The sequence below is a fragment of the Crinia signifera genome, chromosome 3 (assembly GCF_055691185.1).
Source record: "Crinia signifera chromosome 3, ASM5569118v1, whole genome shotgun sequence".
Taxonomy (NCBI): domain Eukaryota; kingdom Metazoa; phylum Chordata; class Amphibia; order Anura; family Myobatrachidae; genus Crinia; species Crinia signifera.
In genome coordinates, this window is record NC_139219.1 from 266,901,896 (window position 1) to 266,922,033 (window position 20,138).

Genomic DNA, 20,138 nt, shown 5'->3' on the forward strand with positions numbered 1-20,138 from the left:
TTTAGCACAGATGGTTTAATCAGAATCACTCAGATACTAATTAAGTCAACTGTGCTCAAGCCTGGATATCACTAAAACCTGCACTGTTGGTGTGCCTTGAGGACCGTGGTTGGGAAAGCCTGGAGTAGAGAGTATGTGTTATATGGCTGAAATACGGCATGGCTAGTTTAATAATAATAGCCTGCCAGTTGCGTTTTGTACAAGCTGCCAGCAATGCCATGCTATTGCTTGGAGACCAAGATAGAGGGCAATGCAGTAGTCTTGAGATGATAAAAATGCATGTATGACATTAGGCAGATCTTAGGGGTTATTGTGGTTCACTCCTGGCAAATTCCCTCTCAAATGGATAAAACCATGTGCACTGCAGGTGGGGTAGATGTAATTTGTGCAGAGAGAGTTAGATTTGGGTGGGGTTTTACTTCAAAGTGAGATCTATATTGCAGTGTAAAATTAAAGCAGTCAGTATTTCCCCTGCACAGAAACAAAATAATACACCCAAATCTAATTTTCTCTACACATTTTACATCTGCCCCCCTGCAGTGCACATGGTTTTGTCCATTTAAAAAGGAATTTGCCAGAAGGAGTAAACCAGATTAACCCCATAAGTGCTTGATTTTAGCAATTTTCCTCCAGTTATAAATCAGGCCATGTCACTTGATTATTTTACCCAGTGGTAACATATATACAGCAAAAAGTATGGGGGATAGTATAGAACCTTGTGGGAAACTACTTGGCAGTGGCGCTGGTGATGATGAGTATACTCCAGATGAAACTCTCTGTGACCTGCCAGCAGGAAATTATATGAACCAGCTTAGAACTGTGTCATTCAGATCACAAAAAATGTCAGGCGCTCAATCAGAAACCCATGGTCCATGGTTATTAAATGCAGCATAGAGGTCCAGAAGGATTAAGAGTGAGCAGCCACCTCTGTCTCTTACCGTCAGAAGATCATGTACAGTATGTAACACCTTTTAACATTCTAATTATTACTTCTCACCTATGTAACACTCAACACATAGCTTCCGATTTTACGTATGTAACACTTATTAACACTTTAACCTCTCGCTAGTGTGATGTTCTGAGTAATCCCAGGGCTGGGGTGACTATTTTGGTGGTTGAAAATCTTTGGTTGGGGGACTCTGTCAAGAGTGCCCCCTGGCTGTGCTTTGCATACACGGTCAGATGTCAGACCAACAGTCATTTTATCTGACACTGCAGATATCTAGGACATACACTAAAGGTGCCCATACACTTCTGCGATGTCTCACAACAGTGTACGGACACCCGATACCCTGTGAGCCATCCGGGACCTTCCTGGGCGTCAGGGAGGCATGCAATCCATCACAATTTGTTGTGATGGATCGCATGGGTCCCTGTTTCCCGCCCGTCTCACCCCCAGGAGGGAGGTCCAAGGTTGGGTGGTCGGACTGCCAACAGGTCCGACCACCTGACAAAGGTCCGATGTGCACAGGACCGCGCATCGGACCCGACAGCATGTCATGGACAGCTGATTTGATCCGATTTAAAGGCCCAATTGGTCGCAATCGGCCAAAATCTGACCAAAATTGGCTCAGTGTATGGGGGCCTTAAGCGATCTCTCACAGTGTATGTCACCTGATATCAGAACTTTGTGCCCAGGGAGGAGTCATTTCTCCATTATTTCCCAAGGGAAATGTCCTTTGTTTGGCCGCATTAGGGCATACACTGTCTGATGCGGCCGAATGGACACATGTCAGGCAGACATGCTGGATGATTCAGCATGCCGACAGATCCATATTTTTGGATTGGTTGGTCATATACATGCTAAAATTATCTGGCCAGTCTGCTGATCTTGGGAAGATTGACCAGATAATCATAGCATGTATTACCATCATAAGAGCCCAGTGCTAGTACTGGAAATATGGGGGAGGACTATGCATTTTACCTTATATTTCCAACTCCAGTATCGGCTCATAGGCCGGTGTTGATTCATTACAGGGAATCCATATTATGTTATTCCTCAGCACTGGCTCACACATCCTGGTGCTGGTTTTGCTTTATTTCCCTTAAAAAACTAAAGCCTGCACGGATCTAACCCTGACTCTGTGCAAGCTCCGCTCCATATCCAGTATATATAACTAAGTATGGCTGTACTATAGATGCTACCAGTAAATCATTTTTCTGGTTAAGCATTTAGGCTGTTCTTATGCTGGGTAGAACGATTTGGCCTCAATTCCCCCAATTTCAATAGAATCTTGACCAATTGTATATAAATTGGGCATGTTTTGGCATGTTTTTATTTATTTATTTACAGTTTCTTATATAGCGCAGCAGATTCCGTTGCGCTTTACAATAGTAGACAGTGATAAAACAAACTGGGTAACAACAGACAGACTTGGAGGTAGGAGGGCCCTGCTGCAAGCTTACAATCTTTAGATCCGATTCCAAGCCGATGCGCGTCCCCGCTGGTCGTTTGGTTATTTTGCAGATCCTACCTGCTGCAGTCAGAATTTTAAAATGACCTCAACTGTCTACAGATCGTGATCGGTTCGTATGCAGATCGTGTACAGATCGTGCGACCTTCATATGATCATCTCACGATCTGTTCACGATCATGATCGTTCTCGTGTGTACCCTTCATTGATTTCAAAGCATCTGCTGGTGGATGCACTAAATCTTTCATAACCCGGGTAGCAGTTCACATATATTTTAACAAGACTTGCACGACCCACATTGTATCTTTGAGATTGACCCTTTGGTGTGTACCAGAACATGACCGATGGCACATGCTAAACAATGACCAGAAATATGGCAAAAATCTGCAGCTCTGGACAATATACCTGATATTGTCCAGCGCTGCAGATTTTCTCCATATTCCTGGTGATTCTTTAGACGTATTTTCAGATGGTTTAAGATTGAACCGCCCTTGGGAAAAACAGCATTTGAGGGAAAAGAGCGCACAAGATTTTTTGGGAATTTGTTTCCTTTTTTCAGTTGGCACGTTACCAGCACCGTGTTATAGTATGTGATTGTATAAAGCAATGCTTGAGTTACGCTATTTAAATCAAGGTTAAAAATTCTTTAAAGGGGAAATCTAAGGTTTATTTTTTATATACAGTGTTTTCAAGCCATTACTACAGTTTTATAAATTATTTGAACAGTTTTAGATGTCATTGCTGTCTTGGCAACTGCTAGATTATATTTGCTTGCGTTTGCAGGATGACATTTTTCCTTTGCTGATGTAAGGTTGTACAATAGCAGTGAGCTGTATGTCTGACTGAGAGGAAGGATTTCCTTGCCGGCATGACTGTGCAGCTATCTACAGGCATGTTAAGAAGATCACTTTTAAAAATTGCATGACAGTGATAATTTATCACAATACATCTGACCGACATACAGAATAAGGATTCTGCTGAAAAAGCTTTCAGATCAAACAACTGTCAGTAACTGTCTTACATATTAATACTGCTTTAATGTCTTTTTTGGAATTATTATAATCAGTGACCTTTGCTTATTGACAGAACGCTCATTTTGACTAATGTGCAATGCCAATAGGCTCTATGGTTTGAAAGTGGTTTCGGCCAGGCTTAGTTATTGCTCCCAATCCCTCCATTATTCTGGACTGCTGACGTGCTTCACGAAGGGCCCGATTCAGACCTGCTTGCTCGAGCACATATTCTCAAATGCGCCTGCACACTGCTGCGACACGCTCGCAGCCGTACACAAAAATGCATGCCCACTTTGTAACGTTACAAAGAGATAATTACGTTGCACACGAGGGGAGTGGCCAAAACACCATTGCACTCTTACACATCCTTATGTACCTATATGTATATGTATGTGTAACGTAGCGTACACGTACACCTACACATTGTTGCACACTAATCGCATGGCTGCACATTAATCGCACGCCTGCAAACAAAGGTATGGGTCATTGGGTCGACCCCTGAAGTTCGACAGACAATAGGTCGACACCTGAAATGTGACGACATGGGTAAAGTCGACATGGTCGGGAGGTCGACACAAGCATTAAGCCCACAATGGAAAGGTTGACAGTCAAAATGTTGACTTGATTTTTTCACGTTTCTATGCTAGATATCCACCAACCCCTGTCAACTTTACAATATGCAACACATGTATGTTCACTTGCAACCCTGCACATAAAACAACCAAACCATGTATTTTTCTAATTGAATTGACCCTTATTGCATTTTGGGATGTATTTAAAAGTTAATGATTTGAGTACATTTTTCAGTGTTTCCCATATTTCCTCTGCATTTTTCCCCTCAAATAACTCTTTCCACTCAATTTATTTTAAAGAGTCCCCAAATAATTCAAAGTTAGCTTTCCTAAAGTTTAATTTGTTTGCCGGTCCTGTATGTTGTACTTTACAGAAGTTGATTTCAAGTGAGATTATGTTGTGGTCACTGTTCCCTAGATGTTCTATTACTTTGGTATTTGAAACTAAATCTACCTTGTTAGTTAATACTAAATCCAATAATGCCCCATGTTGGTGTTTCAACCGTTTGTGTAATAAACGGACCCTTTAGTAAGTTTAGGAACCCAATGCTTTTTGCTGATTTACATGTCTCATTTGTATGTCTGGAAAGTTAAAATCCCCCATAATTATTACCTGCCCCTGTTCTGACGATTTTTTTATTTGGTTTAAACGTAGAGACTCATTACTTTCATTAATGTTCGGTGGTCTGCAGTATACCCCTAATAAATTGTTATTATTAGATTTTTTTTTTGTTTTTTTCAGTTATCTCTGCCCACACTGCCTTGGTATTATCTTCATCTATCCCCAAGCTCATTTCCTTTTCACATGATTTTAAGTTATTTCTTACATAAAGGCACACACCCCCACCCCTTTAATTTTCTCTGTCTTTTCTGAAAAGGGTATATCCCTTCATGTTTAGAGCCCAATTGTGTGACTCATTGCACCATGTTTCAGTTATACCAATTATATCGTAATCATCCCTTGTGGCCATAGTTTACAGTTCCCCATTTTTTCCTGCCAAGCTTCTTGCATTAGCCAGCAAGCATTTCAGTTTACGTTTACTCTTTTTCATTTAAGGGTTGAATGTGATCTTGATGTGCCCTGAAATCGTTTTTAAGGACACCCCACCTGCCACTAACTTGGTCATTTATGCCAACATGCACCATGATCGCTGGGTCTTTCCCAGCCCCCTCCAGTAATCTGTCCACCCAGTCCGCAATGTTCCGTACCCGAGCATCCGGAAGACAACAGACTGTACGTCTATCGCAGCACCGGTAGCAGATTGCCCTGTCTGTTTTATGGATGATAGAATCCCCTACCACCAACAACTGTCTTGATGTCACTGGTTTCCTTGCCCCCCCTAAGCCTGATGTGCCAGTCCCCTGGTTGCTAGAGGTGCTGGTCACATCAGGCCCCACCAGTTTTGAAGTAAAGTCCGCAGTAGTTTTGTCCAGTCTGGGGAATCTACTGGGATTTGTTAAGTCAGCACTGGCCTGCCTCTTCCTCCCCCTACTACCCCTTCTGACTGTTACCCAACTAGCTGGCTCACCCACCTCATCTATTGCTAATACCCCCTGATCCTTTCTTCTACTTTGGTATTGTTCCTCAGAGTTTCGACGGTCTGCTTTAGATCCAAAATCTTGGCTTCCATAGCAGCCATCGCTACGCACTTCCCATAGGTGTATTCACCCGGGAACATGTGATCCAAATGCGCATACATCTGGCAAGATACACACTGAAAGGAAAAAAGAGGAAAGACTCTCTTTTTGTTGGGACACTCTTATATTAACTGTTTATTGTAATAACATTTGTGTGTTGTGGGGTTGTACATATATTAGAAATGATCTCATAAATGATATGATAATTATAGTGAGATTGCAGACCCTGCTCATGGTCATATTAGGGTGATTACTACAGCTACTTTAGGGGTGTAATAAACTATTTTATACTATATTTTATTAGGCTATATTAGACTATAATGAGAGGATACTATCCGGGATCTATGACTACTGATAATTATATGGGCACCTATACCGATATAAGTATAAAATAACAATAATAATAATAATACTATTTACAAGCGTGAAGGAAGGAAGAGAAGAGACAAAAGAGAGAATTGCTTATGGCAGTGCTGATGCACCTATACAGATTCCTATACCTATACCGATCCCAGCAAAGAAAATACCACACAAAATATACAATACAATACAAATAAAAAATTAAATTAAAAGAGAGAAAAGAGAAACAAAGAGAAACAAGAGAACAATAGAGAGAACTGCAATATACTATACAATACAATACAATACTGATAGCAATACTGCTATCAGTTATCTGATACTTGCTGTTACAGGCAGCCTCCTTCTCCCTTCTTTCTCTCTGCCTGGTGACAGCACTCCTCCCCGCCCGGTGACTGCACACTTCACCCCTCTGCACCACTTGTCACACCTCTAAGGTATCAGACCCGGGCCCGGCGTCCTCCCGCTCGTGTGACCTGGCTCCAGATATATGCAGCCCGGCACTTAGTCAGGCAATGTGCCTCTTCCTTTCTTCCTTCTCCCTCACAGCCTCACACAGCATCCCTCACACAGCGTGTCTCAGACTCCTCTGCTTCACTTCCGGTCCTTCCGGTCCTGCGCACCACCAGTGTGTCAGCATGACTTCTGCAGCCTCAGCCAACAGTCTCTGCAGCCTCAGCCAACAGGATCACCCCTGAGCCAACAGGATCGTGGCTGCCTCCTTCGCAGGTCCACAATTCAGTGACAAAGAGATGCAAACTCTAGTTCCTCTTGCACTGGAGATGAATGAGAATGGGCCAAGAAGTATGAATATTGCAACACAGGAACAATTATGGCATGACATTACATATGCTTTAAATGTCCATACTCCTAAATCCGTCGATGAAGTCAGGATAAAGTAAGCATATGCATTTCTTTTAAAATTACTGTGCATATTTATTTTGGGCATTTGATTTTGTTTTTTTCTTTAACCTATTTTTTGATAATAACTAATTAAAAATTTATTGACTACAACAAATATGTATTTCAGAGTTGCCAACTTTTACAGTCTCCTCTCCGGGAGAACCCCAGAGAGGAGATTGTCAGCATCATTTCTGGGGTCGGGGTCTGATTGAGACATCATCAGTCCCTGCCCCCAGTAATGCAAATCCCGCAATATGTGGGTCTCCGATGAGGGAGTGGGGCTGAATACACACAATTTGCATATTTAGCCCCGCCCAGAAAAGCCACGAATCGCTGCAATTTAAAGCTTCTGCAACCAGGTACCTTTCTGCGGTGTATTTGTTACTAGATTGTAAGCTCCTCCAAGCAGGGCCCTCTTCCCTCCTGTTGTCAAAGCCCTCTTCTCTTCACATTTCACTCACAGCTCTCTTAAACTCAAACACTCTGTGACCATCTTTGCTTGCATACTCATCTCCATCATTGGCCTCAAGCCTCTAGTTGTATGTTAATTGAGTCCTCACTACTTATATTTAAGCTGTAACTGTGGTGCTCTTTATTTGAACTCTATTTTTGTTATTTATTCAATGTTATGCAAAGTTTTGTCTCCCTGTACTTTTCCTTTGTACGGCGCTGCAAAACACTTGTGGCGCCTTATAAATAAAATAATAATAATATTTGTTAAACTATGTTGTGGTTACTATGGGCAAATATCCTATGTTTGTGTATTGAGTGAATTTACTGGATGAAAATACAAATATTGTCCATGGTAAGTATTACACTTATCTGATAAAAAAAAAAAAATATCAGAGCAAAATACATTGGCTTTTGCTCTGTTATTTTTTTATTTTTTATAAGATAAGTGTAATACTATAGTATAGATTTACTATAGTTTATTTTTCATTATTTTCAGATGGTGGTGTAGAGGTCCCAAAACCAACATGGATCTCAGCAAGTGCACGCTCCGATTCGAAGAGCATGTGGTTGCTTTCCACAGATTGGCCAGAAGCTGCTTGGCCTTAGGTCGGCCATCATGGACATAAGGCAGCAAATGGTTACCTCCCCAGGGTCCTGAGACTCGGAGGCATGACAAACCCACACCCAGCCCTGGCCAGGATGATAACACATCTGGCCAGGGCCAAACATTCCACCGGGATCTGACATCCAGGCCTCAGCCAAGAAAAAGGAAGCACGATGAGCATCTCTAATGACTTACCAGATGTGTTTCTGTTTTGCTATATCCATATTTTTTGGCCCATCCTCTCTATTCTCCAGTGCTTGGGGAAATAGACTTTGCATCTCTTTATCGCCAATTGTTTGGCCTGAGTTTGTGTTGTTCACTGGACCCAAAAACATTCTACTCTGTAGGCCTATGTTTTTTTTTTTTTTATGTAGTAACACCTGCTGATTCATCCACAGCAACTTTGTTTCTTTATTTAGAATTTGACTTTTTTATTTCTTGTGTTTATTTCTATTACAGGTCGAGTATCCCGTATCCGAATATCCGTTATCCGAATTATTCCGAAAACCAGACATTCCAGAAAGTGAAAAAAAAAATTTTTTTTGCTAAAAACTCACTGGGGACATTTGTAAAAGCATCACTGGGGACATGATATGTAACTGGCACTATATATGTGCAAGACAATGATTGCTTGGCATTCAAATTCAGTGCTGAGATAGTACACACATTTTGTTTCACGTTTTGAAACCTTGTTTTTAAACAAATAAAATATATTTGTGTGTATTTTATGTGGTAATAAAATATATATATATGTGTGTATATTATGTGTTTATACAGCATAAATGCAAGATACTTCAAAATACATCATTGAAATATTAAAATATTCCGAAATACGGGATAATCCGTTATCCAAAATTCTCCTGGTCCCGAGCATTTTGGATAAGGGATACTCAACCTGTACTAGCTGACCCGCCCGGCGTTGCCCGGGAAAACCTTGGGGTTTTTTTATTTCCAAAATTCCTGAAAAATGTCATCTTAGAGTATGCTGTGCCAAAGACCTAAGATTGTAATTTGTTAAAGATTCCACCATAATGTTAGAATGTGTTTGCATTGATACTCAATGATGGCAATAAAATCAGGTGTGGTGTTGTTGTTTGAAACACAACGCTCCTGAGTTGTATGTGTTGTTGAATTCTACATCCACTCCTGAAATTTAGCACCTATGACATACCCTCCAACATCTGAGGGTCAGAAATCGGTACAAAATCAGAAAGGGACGTGGCCACACCTCCATTTCTATACTCAATGGTACAGTTTCTAGGGTGTGTAATTACAGGCGCTGAGTGCGTGGAGACCGGGGTGAACGTTACTTTCCGCGCCATAATTAATAAAAAATTCACCACTCCCTGCCACTGCCGCTCCCCTGCAGCAGTCTCTGAGGTCTGGAGATCTGTAAAGCACATGCACCGGGTGTCTCTACCAAACAGTGGGGCAGCCCCTGAGTGTGGGAGCAGGTCCGCGGGCCTGGCCACATGACGTCATGACGCGACGCACACTACCCGCACCACTGCAATGCACCACTGGGAATGGGTGCAATGGGCCAAATTCTTCCCTACACCCGCCGAGCCAATCCACCGATCCAGCCATCGCAATCATAAATAGGTGCATTGATAAGATTTGGAGTGTAAGTAGTTGAAGAATAAGACTGAGATAAAGATTTGCCATGTTAAAGTGTACAATTTACGCAATAAATCGTGAAAAAAATATAAGTGTACATAGAAGTATAATCAAGAAATGAAAGTAGGATTAAAAAATAAGTTCTGATTCAAACTGATAATTGTTTGGATGGGGGTGGGTTGCGAAACAAATCTATAGGTGGGGGGGTATGGATATTGTAGACATAATTGGTGTTTAGTACACATACAGGGGGTCCTCAATTGATGGGATTTTCACTACAGTGTCACGGTCACAGTGTCACCATAGTGGGATTCCCAATTGGGATCCAGGTGGTCTTTTATGGACCCTTTTCAATCCCATAGGTCTCTTCTCCTTGAGCCTACGGTCTCCCTTAATGATAGTCAATCACTGAGGGAGACCGTAGGCTCCAGCAGAAGAGAAAATGAGATTGTAAAGGGGTCCCTAAAAGACCACCTGAACCCCAATTGGAAATCCCCCTATGGTGACACTGTAGTGAAAATTTCTCATCAACTGGGGACTGTGTATGTGTGTGTTGTGCCTTTGTGTATCTGTGCAATGTTTAAAGCCCCGTACACACCGGGAGATATATTGCTCAGCAATATATTGTTAGCAGAGATGGTCGCTGATGAAAAGGAACCTCTGCGGGGGAGTCGCAGAGGTAATCAGCTGGTCGCAGGAGCTTGCGATTAGAATGGGGCTGAAAACGGGAGCGCGCACCTGGCGATTTATTGCCGGGGCATACTCCCATCACTGGCAATATGGTCGCCAGCAACCATATTTCCAGTGATTTCAGCCCCTATCGCCCCCGTGTGTACACAGCTTATGAGTGTGTTTTGTGTGTTGTACTGTTTTTTTGTGTGTTTGTGGTGAATGTGGGTGTGTGTTGTGCTGTTACAGGTATGTTATGTGTGTGTGTTGTGTGATCTGCCCAATGTGTAAGTGTGTAAGGTGTGCTACGTATAAATGTGTGTGTGTAATGTGCTGTGTGTATCTGTTCAATGTTTGTTTGTGTGTTCTGTGTATTGTACTGTTTTTGGGTGCGTGTTGTAGTGAATGTGGGTGTGTGTTGTACTGTGAGTGGTGTGTTTTGTGTGTGTGTTGGGTTGTGTGTACAGTATCTGCCAAATGTGAGGTGCGCTACATACTGTATATATGTGTGTGTAGTGTGCTGTGCGTATCCTGGCAATGTTTAAGTGTGTGTGTTTGTTGTACTGTTTTTGGGTGGTGTTGTAGTGTATATGGGTTTGTGTTGTACTGCATGTGGTGTGTTATGTGTGTGTTTTGTTGTGTGTATCTGTCCAATGTGTAAGTGTGTGAGGTCCGCTACGTATATATGTGTGTCTTGTGTGCTATGTGTGCATATGTGGTGTACTGTGTGTGTGTGCGTGTACAATGATGTGTGGTCTATGTATATCCTCAATTATTCCTAATTGTTTAAAGCCTTCACCATAATGTTAGAATGTGTCATTCATACTCAATGACAGCAATGAAATCAGGTGTGGAGTTGTTCACTCGACAACGGTTTCCCAGATCGTCAATCTTTTTCCCAGATCATCAATGAAGGCAAATTAAAACTTGGTGTTTTTTAAATTTCTAAGTGAAATTTCCAAAAAACGGCTTAGAGGTGCACACCACCGGGTATAGAGGTAACTTGTTGCCAAATTTGGGGGCTCTGAGTGCCACGGTGTGTCCGCAATGCAACAGACACGCACACACACACGCACACAAACTCTTCAACTTATTATATAGATAAAAACAAAAGAATACCTACTGAATTGGTAAATACTGTATGTAAAACAATGTTGTTGTTTTTTAACCAAGTTAAATGTTAATGTTAAATTTATTTTGGAATCAGGACAGCCCATCATCCACTTCATCTTATAACCAGTTACCTTCTGCTACTTGTCGCTTTTTAGCCTGATTCAAAGATGTACACAATGTCAACGTTGTATTCTGTGATTCAAGGTTTTTCCTATGCATGTGCATGCCAGTCACACTGTGCGTGTGCAGCAATCGTGCCATGGGGGTTGTAGTGCCATGGGGGTTGTAGTGAAGATTTACTCTCTAAGGGGACAATTCAAACCCACTTGCTGCAGGGGACGAATTTGCTCCCTTGTCCAATGGTCAGGATTTGCCTATGCGCGAATATGTCCATGTGCAAAACCAGGGAGCAAACGGCTTCAACAAGTTTCATACTTGCCATGCTATTTGCGCAATGGTGGGCAGGAAGGGGGTGGGCGTGGGGTGGAAGCAGGGGAATGCCCAACATTTTATGAAACTGCTGGGCATACCACTGCAGATGCAGGTGTGTTGAAGAAAGTATAGACTTATCCACGTACTAAGAAAAAATTATTTGATGGTGAGCAATCAAATGATTTTTCCTCTGTGCAGCCTCATGCAAGTGGATGTGAACGTGTACACATCCACTCACTGCATTTACCTGCTTACTACGTTTCGTATATATTTAGGCTACCGAAAAGGTCTGAATCACCCCCTAAGTGAGTGACAGGTAAGCAGCATTTGTAGGATATAATGAGGGAGTGGAACTCAAAGTCAAGCATGTAGCGACTGTTTTAAGGGAGTGGAACAGTTTGCGAATGAAATTCCCTAAGCACAAGTTACAATGGTTCTGGCGTCTTACTTCTTAAGGCTATACTTTGTGACAATGACAAGGGTTGTTCCGAAGCTCGATTATCAACTGATATTTTCTCAAAACATATCCCTGAAGCTGCAACATTAGCATATTTTCGCACAGCCATTGCATAGTAATTCACATCTGCAAAAGCATTTGCATTCATCGGTGAACGTGGAATGCAAGGGGGGTGTTCGTATTGGCATTTGCTTAGTGGCTTCTGGTGGACTTGCAAGGCTGGAGATTCGCAGTTTTGCAAATCAACCAGAATAAGGGCCTTTGTGTACAGATTCAGAGACTCTGTCACACAGTATACACAAGTGTCATATACATTACTAGTAAGCATTCTCAAAGCAAATGCTTCCAAAGCTAGTAGATGTAGTTTCACTCGCTGCCAACAGTGTTTCTGAGGTAACTAAAAAAGTGTATTCTGCGCTCTTGTTCTGCGCTCTTCTGTCAGGCATCCTTGACAAAGGGCGGAGACTCCCAAAATGCATTGGATGCCATTGGGAAGCCGCCACCGCTCAGACCGCAATACCGGAAGTAGCATTTGCAAACTCCGCACCACGGAGAAAAAATCCTGGAAGATCTTAAGAAAGATAGAAGGCCAGAGTATCAAGGTCAGAATAGGGACAGATAGGGCCACCTGGACTCGAGTGCCGGACACTGTATTGCTTCATCCCACCCCGTGGACCAAATACCATTTGCTCAAAGAAAGAGCTGTAAACATATAATTGATTTTATTTTATGTTTTTTTCTTATTCTTTTTGTTTGTTTTGTCATATATGTGGCCATGCACATGTAATTAACATATACTAACTACATTGAACAAGCACTTTTTTTCCACCTTAACAGTGTTTCTGAGCCACATGGACACTAGACATATATATTATAGATATAGACAAAAGTATGCACGTGCCTGACCATTTCACTGTAATGAAATTGTATTCAAATTCATATACTTTAACATGAAGTTGGTCCCCCTCTTGCAGCTATAAAGCTTCTACTCTTCTTGGAAGGATTTCCACAAGACTTTGCAGAGTTTTGGTGGGGATCTGTATTCTGTAGAGCATTTATGGGGTAAGACACTGATGTTGGATGAGAAGGCCTGGCTCACAATCTCCATTCTAGTTAATCTCAAAGGTGCTAGATGAGGTTAAGTTGAAAACTCCCTTTCGGTAGTCAAGATCTTCTGCACTGAACTCCTCAAAACCATGTCTTTCTAACCCTTCCTTTGTGCACTGGGTTACAGTCATAGTTGAAAAAGGCCTTCCCCAAACTGTTGCCACAAAGTTGTAAGTAAAGAATTGTAAAGCATTACGTTTGTCCTTCACTGGAGATAAGGGCCCTAACCCAAACCCTGATAAACAGACCCATACTACTACCCCCCCCCCCCCTCCACCAAACTTCACAGTTGACTTATTCAGTCAGGCAGGTAACATTCTCCTGTCATGTACTAAACCTAGACTCACCCATCTGACTGCTAAACAAAGACATGTGATGCATCACTCCACAGAACACATTTCCACTGATCCACAGTCCAATGTCGGTGTGATCCAACACTTGGCATTGGACTAGGTAATTTGAGGCTTGCATGCAGCTGCTGGGCCATGGAAACACATTCCATTAGTCTCCCCTCACACTATTTTTTGCCTTACAATAATGCCAGTGGAATTTCAGAACTCTTGAGCTATGGAATCAGTAGAGCAATGGTGACATCATGCACCTTAGCATTCACCTAACTGAGTTGCTGTTGTTCCTGAAATCTACTAATATCACTTACATGTGACCATGGAATATCCAGTAGGAATGAAATCTCATGAACTGTCTGTTTGCAATGGTGGCACCCTATCACTGTACCACACTTGCAGTAACTGAGCTCTTCAGAATGGACCATTTTGCATCACAAATATTTGCAAATGGAAACCGCATGGCTAGGTGCTCGGTTTTATACACCTGTGGCGATGCTACTGATAGAACCACTTGAATTCAATCTTTATCAGGTTTGACCAAACACTTTCATCTATATATATAGCAAATCAAATTAATCAGCATGGTCTTCCTGTCTATCCTAGTCACATGTGTTGCGACTAAGATGCATTTTTGGCACAAAGAAGCTAAAAAGATGCCTGACACTAGGAGATTCTCACGCGACACTACACACTAAGAGGGGCTGTTTGGATAGACTGCAGCAAAGATGTTTGATGACAAATCTGCACAAATACTATATAGAAACCAGAAAATGGACAAATTAAATCTTGCCAATTTTTGCATCCATGTTTTGCAAACAAATTTACTTCATAATTTACACCAACCTCTTCCTAACTTACAGTACAAACCAGCTGTGGTCAGCAGAAAATCCACTACTGTGATGTATTGTAGCAGTATATGGCCATCCAAACCACCCCTGATCTGCCCAGTACCTTCTCGGGCAGCAGGATTGCATGGGGTCCTTTCACATGTGATGTGTCCCATGCAGCCCTGTTCCCCACGACCTGGAGGGCGGCCGAGTCAGAGGTCAGACGGGCAACAGGTCCAACTTCCGGATCAGGTTTGATGTGCACAGCACCGTGGATGCCCTGAGGGATATCTCGGCCCGATCTGTCTTAACATGTCTTAATAATATTTTTAAAATACAGCACAGTAACATCAGTTCTAATTATGTGACATTGTAACTTGTGACATTCAATTTGTTGTATATAAAGAAAGAGAATTTGTCCCAGAACACCTAATTCTCTGTGCTTTGTTATGAAGCTTGTTTTCATGCCTTTATATTGTCTAGATGTATAGGAACTTCTGTTGAGGCTTTTGGGATTTGTTAAGAAACTCATCAGGCTGGTTAGGAAGTTGTTGTTGGAAAGATCTAGGGAACATGAGTTATAGTCCACGCCATCATGTCATAGGCAGCCACATGACACTACTTCAGCATTACATTAGTCTATTATGTATACAAAGGTTCCCAGAGGGACTAGTTACTCGCTGAGATGTCTGTCAATCAATGTTTTAATAGCATTTGCCCTATCATACTGCAGGATTACTTTTAAGAAGATTTTATTGCTGAAAAATTTCCGTAATGATAAATTGGTTTTCATTTGAACATTAAATACATGCAACGGAAACGAATAATAAGAAAAATATCCAATTATTTAATTCAATAGAAAACCTGTGTTCCCATTTTGCATCGCTGTAATTGGATCTATCTTTTATTCTCTGTATATATAATGTATGCAAAATATTGATTACTTATTTTCTTCTCTCCATCTTTTAGAAAGCAAACACTTTATTATTCTTGAAGCAAAAAATGAATATTGTTTTAATAATTTGTGTCCATATTTTATATTGCAAAGATTATTAGTGTATTGTTAAACCGGATATTGTTTTCTAGTACAAAAGGTTATGGTTAAGAATATTAGGTGTGTCTGTACCTATTACTGGTATTATGTGAATGTATGAGTTTTCTGTAGCAATTTGCAGTAAACTATTCCACAGAGGACCATTAGAGGGCAGAGACGAACATACTGTACGTACTCTGATTTTTGCAATTGGGTAATTATGTATCTCAAAAGAACACATTGTAATTATTTTAGGAATCCTGATATATTGAATTGTTTTTATTGGATGAAAAATAAATAAAACATATTGGATTATGTCAATCTGTAGAGTTGACAGAAGATAATTTCATATTTTAAGGAATAACAGCTTTGTCCAGAAGGAAGTAGCTTTGTTTTCAGTACAGGCTGTGTTTGAAAAAAATGGCAGTTAGGGGCTGATTTGATGGTATATTAACTTTCTCTACTTTATCACTTTCCAAGGTCCAAGGTGCAAGTTAAGGCAAATTAATGCTTTGGCAGGTGATCCTTGTGTCCCCTGGCTGTGAGCCAGGGGCTAGTTGTGCTTATTTGGAAGGAGGGAGGCATTTCATTTTTTTCCCTGTGATTGTTAACTCTTTAAGAACATTTACACACATAAGACAACACATAAGACAACAGATATCAATGTTAAACTCGGCCTCCTGAAGGTGATATATTTGGATTTTTTTTTACTGCTCATATCCTATTACATTTCGTGAGTTGTATATTTTAAAAGGAAAAAATCTGGATGCAAGGTTGCCACTTGAGAGCAGTGGAAATGCAAGTTACATGCGAGTTTGCTTGTTCTTTAGCGCTAAACTTACACCTTTTCAGTATCCTACTACCTCTAGCCCCAAGGCTTAGTAATTATGCCCCACAATCTCTCCAAGTCCAAGTCCCAGCAGGGACTATAAGAGTTAAAAGCAATCCCAAAGAATTGTCCTACTGAATTTGAAAATTGGCACAAACATTGCAAGTAGAAGCACTCAAGACATGTAATGATAAGAAAACTTTCTTTAAGTAACAAATGCCTAGTGGTAAAGGAGTCACAAATCATCTGATTGTCAGAAAGGCTATTGATTATGTTGTAAAAAATATCTAGAAGTTTCAAAAAAAATTGAAGGGTGATGGCTCTTGAATTCTTGACATTTGGATTTCAGGTCTACTGTACAGCAATTTGCTCAATGTGTGTTTGTGCTCTAGTATATAGGAAAATTATGCAATATGCCTTCTGATGCAGAAATTATTGAGGAATCTATCACATATCTGTTCACATATATGCCTTAAGCAATAAACTAATAACCAGCAACCTGTTGTGCCCATATGTTCTTTTAGGGATGCCACCAAGGTTGTATAGGTGGCACTGTTGAACTTGCCCAGAAGTCCTTAAAGCCTCCTGCAGGCTAAAGCTTTGCCTATAACAGCCACTTTCCCCAGCAGATTAGGTCCATTAGGCACTGGGGTATAAGCAGGGCCAGTAGACAGAAGTAAACAATAATAACGACAAAGTACCAGCAAACAAACAGGCAGATAGACCGACTTCAGTAGCGGAGTAGCCACTAGTAGCAACACAGACAGCTCATATATTACATAACTGAATAGACGCTACTAGTGACACAGACAGACATTCAACAGGACCATACTGTGGGGCAGTTCTGATTACAGACAGACAAATGGGTGAAAACACTGGTACATAAACAGAGGCTCTTAACAGAGCCAGTATAGGCTGGAATACCCAGGACCAGGCACTTGCAGGGAAATAGTAAGCTTAGTGTATCTCAGGGTACACAGGCTAGTCAGGATTAGATAGAATCAGGATGAGGGTTAGTCAGGAAAGAATGAGTATGATCTTCTGCAGTAGCTAGAAACAAGCAGTGTAACCAGCACAGAACTTAGGGCAGGCTGGGTAATATAGGGAGCAATATCCAACAGGAACAGCTAAATGAGGAGGGCAGGTGAGCAGCCTGACATAAAAGGTACAGTGCAAATTGCCTAATTATGTGACAGATGAACTGCACACATAACAAATTCAAGAGATAGGCTGCATTTACACACACCCGCCAGAGGGGGCTCAAAACATGTTGCGGTGAGTTGACATTATATTGACATTCCTTAGACTTTATATTTTGGAGTCTGTGCATACCGGAATGTTTTGAGTAACTGCCTGTTATAAATATAATTATTTCTGAAAAGCTATCATAGTGCGGCCTTGTTTAGTCTTAAATTTAAATGAAATGTTCTTGTTTGCAACTTATTCAGTTAGTCACATCTGCCAAACTCAATATGCTATTTCCTCCCCATGGCTGTGACTCCCTTCAGTTGAACAAGCTCAGACTCCTTTAAGGGGAATTCAGATTTACTAAACCTGGTGTACAGGGTGTGTTTATGCAGTTCTGTTTAGAAGGCCTTCTCAAGGCCTAAGATGAAAGTTATTGAACATTTTGAGGACTAATTTGTAGTTATGCCGACTGCAAATTGATTTGGAAAAAGATTGTATTTGGCTGTGTTTTACATATACTTAATCTGACCAAACTGTATCCAGTTGAACAGTCCATTTTATCAAGCCTTTAAATCTCTATACTCCATCATGAGAAATCCCATTCTACTGAAACTTATTCAATTTTAGATGATAATAATGTTCTTAATATTTCTTGTTTGGCAAAGAGCAATTTCACCATTTTTGAGTTGTTTTCAAAGCTGAAATAATACTGTACTTATATCACAATATTTTCTGATTTTATCAATGCTAGAATGAGAACAAGATTATCTGATGGAGATGTCCTGTTCTCTGGAAGCAAGAGTTTAATGCCTTGTTGAACATGAGTCAGTGTAAGGTAAATGAATTGCAAAGTCGGTTGCTGGACATGGATTTGATTTTGATGACTGTACTTGGTTTATGTAATAGCTCACCTCTGTCATGATGGCATTATCCTTAAAAAGTTATTCTGTAAGACTACGAAGTCTGGAAAATTGTATACAATTCTTTGGAATATTAAAAGACATACAGGAATGAGTCCTAGAATGCTGAGAGCCGTAATCAGTAGCTGGTTGGTAGAAGTTAATAAAATATTAAATAATCTTTCATTTAATCATGAAGTCCAGAGAAAGTCCTAATGGGTCAGACATAAGAAATCAGAGATGGCAGTAACAAAAAATAATATTCATATGCTCCACACAGTTATGATCACAGTAGTGCAACACAACACAAAACAGTGGCAAAGAGAGTTGATAGAAAGCAGGAGATATTGGTCAAATTAGTAGAGCTGGTACATGTTCCTTTTTCCTAAAAAATTGACAGTTATTTTAATGTGACAAGGTTGTGTCCGGAAGGGAGTAATCTTGCCCCATGGAGCTATGTTTTATACTGTCCTGTGGAATTGTTCATGTCTCATTAACCATTAAGCTGATGAAGTGCGGCTGAATGTGCCAGGAAATGAGGGGCACCATGAGATTTGCAGCTGATGAAGACCTAATTCTTTCCACATTGGTGGCAGCCATCAAGTTCTTAGAATGACTACCAGATGGCTCTGGTGATATGACAATGGGGAAATTGTGAGAAACCTTTCTAAAGACTGGAGAAGTAGACATATGTTGACGTTACCCTTATAAGCACATCTGCTTTTAGCTGGCATATATCAATTACATTCTATGAAGTGATAGGTAGAAGCTCTTTGGTTTCTTTGGTAAAACCTGTTCCTTTATCTGGTTTACTGCTAAGACCTTTATGTACATTTTGCTGCAGCACCAAACATTGGGCCTAATTCAGAAATATATGTTAACACAATGGTTAATGTATATCTCCAATGGTGGGAGGACTGCACAGGCGTAAGATGTGTACTGTCTTCTTATTGTGTCCCAGCTACAACTTGGTTGACATATTACATAATTTGGGAGGTGGACAGGGAGCAATCATGACCAATGCTCACTGAAACTAGGATATGTTCTCTCTGTTTTCTGGGAGGGACAAGATCAGGGGTTACATGGCTGCAATGTGTATACTTGGCCTCACAAGCTGTCAAAACCATCCAGGATAAGTAAGGATCAGCTTATACTGCCTGGCCAAATGTGTAACCAATGATCACTATGGTGATCCTAGAGACCTCCTGCTGCAATTTTCATTTTGGTTCGGCAGCATATGACAGCCATTATGCAGCACCTTGGACTCATCTTAAGGCTTCACTTTTCCTTCAAAGCCCAACCTCAGATGCCTACTTAGTTTTGGGTGCTGCAATGCAGCTGATACACATGGCACTGATAATCTCCATAAAAAAGCATATTGTTGATGCTGGTTCACCTGTGTGTATGGTGTGTATGATTTATAGCATTGTCCTTCAAAGTTTGATATTATATTTAAGGGGGTATTCAATGTTGGCCGATATTTCTGACAGGCAGTAATATCGGCCATCAGTGTTCAATCCACAGAGTTTCTGACTGTCACAATCTATTCCAACAGTCAGAAAAATGGGCATGACATTGAATCAGTCAAATGTCAATTCTACCAAATATTGATTCATTTGAATACCCCTTAATAAAAAAAATTGAAAAAAAAAATGACAATATACCA